General features: G+C 40.8%; 1 pseudogene across 1 annotated transcript in view; it reads right to left on the bottom strand.

Annotated features, from left to right (window-relative positions):
• Positions 1–5,256, bottom strand: part of LOC117630044 — a 13,767-nt pseudogene extending 8,511 nt beyond the window's left edge. Inside the window, exon 1 of the transcript XR_004586191.1 lies at positions 4,975–5,256. The product of XR_004586191.1 is annotated as an uncharacterized LOC117630044 (transcript). The remainder of the gene's footprint in view (positions 1–4,974) is intronic.
• Positions 5,257–6,678: the final 1,422 nt, after the last annotated feature.

Genomic DNA, 6,678 nt, shown 5'->3' with positions numbered 1-6,678 from the left:
TCCACCTAGACTATGATCTAATGGTTCTCATTACATCATTTAAATAGACTTAGCAGCAAACAGAACAAATAGAAGATAGCTTCAGCTCTAAGAAATCTGCTGGAGGATTATATTTCAACACTCCCTTCTAATCCTTTAGCTGATTTCACTCCAAGCAAGCTTCTCAGCCTCACAAACCGATCCTTAGGCAGAGCTTTAGTCAAAATGTCTGCTATCTGATCTTCTGTTTTGCAGTACATCAGTTCAATTTCTTTTGCTTGAATGGCTTCCCTTATAAAATGAAATTTCCTGCTGATGTGTCTTGTCTTTTGGTGATGAACTGGATTCCTTGCCATTGCAATTGCTGAGGTGTTATCACATAGAATTTGAGTCCCTTCTATCTGTTCTTCACCAAAATCTTCAAGCACAAATCTGAGCCACTTAGCTTGTGAAGTTGCTTCTGCAGCACTCACATACTCAGCTACGGCTGTAGATAGAGCAACTGTGTTTTGCTTGATGGAAGCCCAAGAGAACATGCCTGAGCCTAGTGTGAAGGCATATCCTGAGGTGCTCCTCATATCATCCTCACTCCCAGCCCAGTCACTGTCACAGTACCCAATTAGAGTAGCTGTCTTCCCCTTTGCAAACTCAATTCCAAAATCCAATGTGCCTTGAATGTATCTCAGCACCCTTTTAGCAGTTCCCATGTGTTTCTTTGAGGGATTGTGCATAAACCTAGCAAGCAAGCTAGATGCAAACATGACATCTGGTCTTGTGGCAGTCAGATAAAGGAGACTTCCTACAATCTGTCTGAATTCACTTTCATCTGCTGCTTCACTCCCATCTTCTCTACACAATTTCTCATTCACCACTAATGGAATTGCCACTGACTTGCAGTCTCTCATTCCAAACTTCTCAAGAATTTTCATGGCATATTTCTTTTGATGAATGAAAATATGCTTGTCAGTTTGTTCCACTCCCATGCCAAGAAAATGATGCAACAGACCCAAGTCTGTCATCTCATAGTGTTGCATCATATCTTGTTTAAATTCTTCAAGCATTTTAGGACAGCTTCCAGTATATATAATGTCATCTACATAGAGTGAGACAATGATAATACCTGAGGTGTCACTTGTTTTGATATAGAGAGTAGCTTCACTTAAGCTTTTCTTGAAACCTGCAGTGTTGAAATAGGCATCTATTTCATCATGCCAGGCCCTTGGGGCTTGCTTCAGTCCATATAGAGCCTTGTTCAACTTGAACACCTTGGTTTCCTTGCTCTCTTGAACATATCCTTGAGGTTGTTCAACATAAACTTCCTCCTTTAGAATGCCATTGAGAAAAGCAGACTTCACATCCAATTGAAATAGGTTCCATTCCTTTTGTGCTGCAAGGGCTATCAAAGTTCTGATGGTGTCAAGTCTTGCCACAGGGGCAAATGTCTCATTATAGTCGATTCCAGGCTTCTGTGAATAGCCTTTAGCCACAAGCCTAGCTTTATTCTTCTGCACAGTGCCATCTAGGTTCAGTTTGACCTTGTAGACCCACTTAACACCAATTACTGGTTTGTTAGATGGCCTGTCAACTAATTTCCAAGTATTGTTCTTCTCAATCATCTCCAATTCAGCCTCCATTGCACATCTCCATGATTCATCCAAATCTGCTTCTTCAAAGCTGTCAGGTTCTACAATGCACATGTTGCATTGTGCCATGATGTCATTAATACTCCTCCACTTGTGAGGTGTGTGATCAAGCCTTTGAGTCTCATCAAGCATTTCTTCCCCTTGAGGTGCAATTTCTTCTTCCATCTGCATTTGAGTATCCAAGAACTGAGATTGTTCATCTAATACTCTCTGTTCAGTTTCTGTAGTACCTTGATTTCCATCTGGCATAGATATTCCCACATCTGCATTGCTAGGATTCTCCCATTTCCATGAGACTTCTTCATCAAAATAGACATCCCTAGACAAGATAATCTTTCTAGTCTTAGGATCATACAGTCTATAGCCTTTTTCACACAATCCATAGCCCACAAAAATGCATTTGTGACTGTTTTCTTCCAACTTGTGTCTCAAAACAGAAGGAATAAGCACATGACATAGGCATCCAAACACTTTCAAGTGTGCAATACCTGGCTTTCTTCCTGTGTAGACCTCAAATGGTGTCATTTTCTCAAGAGATTTAGAAGGACACCTGTTGAGAAGGTAGACTGCTGTATGAACAGCTTCTGCCCAAAACTCATATGGAAGACTCTTTTCATGTAGCATAGACTTTGCCATCTCAATCACAGTCATGTTCTTCCTCTCAACAACTCCATTTTGCTGAGGGGAATATGCTACTGTCAGCTGTCTTTGTATTCCAGCCTCACTGTAGTATGCAAGAAATTCATTTGACATGAATTCTCCACCTCTGTCACTTCTAAGTGATTTCACTTTGTGTCCACTCTGCAATTCTGTCATTGCTTTGAACTTCTTGAAACATTCAAAAGCATTGGATTTATTTCTGAGAAAATAAACCCAAGCCATTCTTGTATAGTCATCAATGAATAGCAGAAAGTATCTATTCTCTGACATTGATGCAATCTGCATTGGACCACAGATGTCAGTGTGAACTAATTCAAGTGGAAACTGAGCTCTCCAAGTAGATTCTGCAGGAAATGAGTCTCTATGTTGCTTTCCCAGCTTGCAGCCTTCACCCACTGCTAAATCCTTCTCCAGACTAGGCAGTCCATGAACCATGTCTTGATTTGCTAGCATCTTGATGCTTTGATCATTAAGATGACCCAGCCTTTTATGCCAAGTCTGCAAACTGTGAGTCACACTTGCTCTCAACACCAACTGAGTAGCAGGTACCATTGTGAGAGAGAAACACCTATTGCTAGTCATTGGAACCTTAGCTATAGGATTTTGCAGTGACCAATCATCAAAAATTGTCACCATTCCCTTTCCAAATACTAAACAATACCCATGTTCCATCATCTGACCAACACTTAGCAAGTTCTCCTCCAAACCAGGCACCAACATCACTTCTTGAATGTGTTTTCTGCCTGTTTTGGTTTCTATCACAAGAGTACCTTTTCCTGCAACTTGAACTGTCTCTCCAGTCCCCATTTTCACCTTGGAAGTTACATCCCTTCGAATATCTATCAGTAGCCTTTCATCTCCAGTCATGTGGTTGCTACAACCACTGTCCACATACCAAGAATTGTTCAATTTCACATCTGTCACAGCATTGCATGCATAAAACAATGTTCCAGTTTCTTCAACCTGATTGGCATAGTTCACCTTCTGCACAGGTTGATTGTCATGGCAATTTCTAACCATGTGACCAAACTTTCCACATCCTCTGCATTTTGGTTTTCCTTCAAACCAGCACTTGCCATAGTGCAGTTTTTCACAGTGCTTGCAGGGTGTTTTAGTTCCATCATTTGATGCATTTGGTTTGGAATTTGAATTGGACTTGTTATTCCAATTCTTCCCATTTTCCTTCCAGTTCTTCTGAGACTTGTTACCTCCAGAAGAACTTCCATTCTTAGAGCTTTTACTCTCAATGTTCAGACTAGTGAAAGCCTTTTCTGTGGAATTTTCATTGTGCCTATCTAATCTGAGCTCAAAGTTCTTGAGAGATGCAACCACTTCTTGAATTTCAAGAGTGTCAAGATCCTTTGAATGCTCAATCACAGAACATATAGAATCATAAGATCTAGGCAAGCTAATAAGCAATTTCTGCACAACTCTTTCTCTAGGTAACTCTTCACCATAATTCTTCATTTGATTAATTAGATCAAACAGTTTAGCAGCATAAACAGAAAATGATTCACTATCCTTCATACGAGTGTATTCAAACTCTCTACGTAGGCCTTGTAGTTTCACACTTCTTACCTGTTTATCACCTCTAAACTCTTGCTTCAAAATATCCCATGCACCTTTTGAGGTTTCTTCATTCACTATTCTGGGAAAAATTTGGTCTGAGACTGCACCTTGGATCAGTCCAAGTGCACGAGCATCTTTCATCAAAGTCTCAGCCGTTACAGACTTCTCCCCTTCAGCAGCTTTAGATCCTTCTTCCTTTTCTTTTTCCTTCGTTGGATCTGAAGCATCAAAGCCATTTTCAACCAAATCCCACAGTCCATGAGATTTCAGAATGGTCTTCAATCGAATGCTCCAAAACTCATAGTTTTCTCCATTGAACACTGGTGTACGAAGCTCAGAGGAGCTTGATCCTGCCATGTTAGACATCAGACGCAGCTAGACAGGCTTCGTGAAGTTTTGAGTGAGCTCAACGTCAGCTCAGCCAAGCACCAGCTCGATTCTCACAGATTCACGCCCAATAAACAATCAAACCTGGCTCTGAGGCCATGTTAGAATTCTCTGATATCTGTACTTCAGATTAGGAAGAAGGGCACATTCTAGAGCATTTAGCTAGAGAGAAAGTGAAGAGAGAATAGAGAATGCACTGTTCTATTGAAATCTGTCAATTCTGCAGCTTACAAAGTGTGACTGCTAGGAGAGAAATGTGATTCTCTTCTAACAGAATTACAGCTGTCACCCTATTAGATGCTTACACATGTCATACCAAATCTAAGCTAGAGAATCCACCTAGACTATGATCTAATGGTTCTCATTACATCATTTAAATAGACTTAGCAGAAAACAGAACAAATAGAAGATAGCTTCAGCTCTAAGAAATCTGCTGGAGGATTATATTTCAACAAGTTAATACAGTTATGAGTAGTAACACAATGATAGCTGAAGGGCAAAAGACGGATTTCGACTACTCTGAAATACTGAATCACTATTACGAGGAATGCGGCAAACAAAAATTGTACTAACATTCTCTACCTAAAACACAGGCAGTGAGGTACAAGCATAAATGCCATTTGCATATTAAAGAATAAGCAAAGCAAGAGAAGCTAAACGCATGCCATTCACGGAAATGTTTAAACTTTAGAATCAATTTGAATTCAAGTAGCCTAACGCATGCCATTCACAGAACCTTGTTATTGGCAAGACCATAGAAACTCCATGATAGGACAACTTCATCATTTCCTTCCACAGAAGACAGAAACCAAGTCAGCAAATTTTGTATTTTTTTTCTTCTGCGCCATGTTGTCAGTGCGAAGAGAGAAGAATATAAGGCGCGAAATAGGGAGAGGAATGGAATTAGATGAATTAAGAGTCTCATGATCTCTTCTTCTATGGACCTGACTTGTGCTTCACTGCTTCGGCTTCCCAATCTCAAATTTGCAGATAAATTTTTTCAATTTCGGGTTTCAAACTTTCAATCAATCGCAGTGTTCGAAAAGTCAGCCTAGGCGGGCAGCTAGGAGGCCAGGCTGGCGCTAGGCTGCTAGGCGGTGGCTAGGCTGGCGCTAGGCGGCTAGGCGGTGGCTAGGTGGTCGCTAGGCGGCTAGGCGGTGGCGAGGCGGGCCCCTAGGCGGATTGGGTCTTTTTTCGGTGCCGAACCCGGAGGACGAAGCAGTGACTGCGAGAGAAAGTTCCGTCCTCTGCGAGTGGAAGCTTCGTGGAGTATAGCCGTTCGGCTGTACTTCTAAAATATTCGAATGTAATTAGAAAGTATAGCCGTGCGGCTGTACATTTATAATTTCTATTTATAGAGTTGAGCCTTGCGGCTATAATGGAAACGTATCATACAAAAGAAGAAGTATCATCCAAAGGAAACGTATCGTACATGGTCATTTAAGAATCTCATGGTGGTTTTGGATTATTAAAGCATATCTTATTACGTGGGCTTCTTCTTGTTCTAGCAATAGTATGCTGATAATATTGCAGAAGCCTCAGGAATATGATTTGATGTGGTAGAAAAAGACCAGCTTGACCAAATGAGAATACAATATGCTGATTATTTGCTGATATGCTCTACGTTTTACTTGTTTGGCAGATTGGGGACCGAAGGTTGATGTTACTTCAAATTATGAACTCCCAGATTCACTTGCAAAGTGGCTTGAAGCTGGTGAACAGCCTCGAAACCATTAAATTAAGCAGCCTTGAGATCGGCAGAGAGGATAGGATTTCCATCAAGGTCTTCTGAGACAGAAATCTTAATGTATTTAAAGAGTATCTCCGCGTGGCTATACTACGGTTTTTTCTTAAAATAGTATAGCGGTGCGGCGATACCGATTTTGACACGCGGGAGCCTAATCGCAAATTTTTTTAATAGTATAGCCGATCGGCTATATTCGGGTTTTTATTTTTTTATAAAAATTCTATGGCCGCGCGGCTCTACTTGGTTTTTAAATGTTTTTTTAAATAGTACAGCCCCGCAGCTATACTTATGCTGACACGTGGCGCCCGATCGACAGGTCCTCTTTTAAAAATAGTATAGCCGGGCGGCTATAACTGGTATTTTTTATTTTAAAAATAGTATAGAAACGCGGCCATACTTATTTTGGCACGTGATTTCTAAGTGTCCTGTCTCTGGAGTAAAACCAGTGAGTATCTTTTGTGCCTTACGATGTAACTAACTAAAAACACTAATCACATCATTGTGTCTAGAGTCTTCCGAGTTAGTTTGCTAACTGCGGGTATCCTCATCTCACTTGAATACTGAACCACCATCTGATTGTGTGTGCTTTAGAGGGCTCGTAGTACTTCTAGACCTCTTATTTACTCTTGCTTGCCTCCAGAAGAGCAACTTTCGAATGAGCTCCAGATATAGATAAATTTAATCCCTCCAAAG

The sequence above is a fragment of the Prunus dulcis genome, chromosome 6, assembly GCF_902201215.1.
Source record: "Prunus dulcis chromosome 6, ALMONDv2, whole genome shotgun sequence".
In the NCBI taxonomy this organism is placed as follows: Eukaryota; Viridiplantae; Streptophyta; class Magnoliopsida; order Rosales; family Rosaceae; genus Prunus; species Prunus dulcis.
This window is presented reverse-complemented; position numbering and strand designations above follow the sequence as displayed.